This window comes from Kryptolebias marmoratus, linkage group LG3, assembly GCF_001649575.2.
Source record: "Kryptolebias marmoratus isolate JLee-2015 linkage group LG3, ASM164957v2, whole genome shotgun sequence".
NCBI classification, from domain to species: Eukaryota; Metazoa; Chordata; class Actinopteri; order Cyprinodontiformes; family Rivulidae; genus Kryptolebias; species Kryptolebias marmoratus.
The window spans coordinates 23,754,118-23,754,942 of NC_051432.1; the positions used below are offsets into that span (position 1 = coordinate 23,754,118).

The window sequence follows — 825 nt, forward strand, 5'->3', positions numbered from 1 at the left end:
GCTGCTGACCTGCTGCTGACTTGGTGCAGACCTGCTGCAGACCTACTGTTGACCTGCTGCAGACCTGCTGCAGACCTGCTGCTGACCTACTGTACCTGTGCAGACGATGTGCTCAGAATGAAGTGACGCAGCAGGTGGAATCGTGTCGACTCTGAGCTCAGCCGCCCTTTTTATACCAACGACAAATCAAAGACTGATAACAGCTTCTCGGCAGAACAGCTGGTGGGTTTGCACATTTTGAAGGGACGTGCGTAAAGGAAGCAATACGGGGGGAAAAAACTCCAATAATTCTGCTTTTCACCTGTCTGTAAAGAGCCGTTTTACACGGCCATAACAATAAAACAACTCAATGTGTTTCCACAAGAAATCCAGTCATCTGTCAGAGGATTTCTGTAATCAATTCAAAATATCCAGCGTAACTATGGAGCCAAACATGACTTAAAAAAAAAACACAAAAGAAATTTCCTGACAGAGAACAAAATCAAGTTTTACTAAATATGATTTGTTTTAGCTGTTTTATGTGAAAGGTTTTTTTTTTAGATTTTCTGTGATGTATTTGTGTTTTCTGAATGTGTTTTTTTTAAGTTTTATTGACGATATTTTGTTTTTCCTGGTTTGTTGTTTTATGTTTGAGATTTCATTTTTTGTTGTATTTTGAGTTTTCTTGCTGTGATTTAAAAACGTAGTGTTTTAGTTTCTCTTATTTTATTACCTCTGACAAGGTGGTAAGGAGGTTTTTGGTAGCATCTGACTCTGTCTGTCTGTCTGCAAGATTACTCACAAAGTTTTGAATGAATTTTCAGGAAATTTTCAGGAAACATCAAA

General features: G+C 38.3%; 1 protein-coding gene across 1 annotated transcript in view; it reads right to left on the reverse strand.

Annotated features, from left to right (window-relative positions):
• Positions 1-540, reverse strand: part of LOC108236357 (cholecystokinin) — a 3,268-nt gene extending 2,728 nt beyond the window's left edge. Inside the window, exon 1 of the mRNA XM_017416936.3 lies at positions 96-540. The gene's annotated coding sequence lies outside the window, so the exon portion shown is untranslated. The remainder of the gene's footprint in view (positions 1-95) is intronic.
• Positions 541-825: the final 285 nt, after the last annotated feature.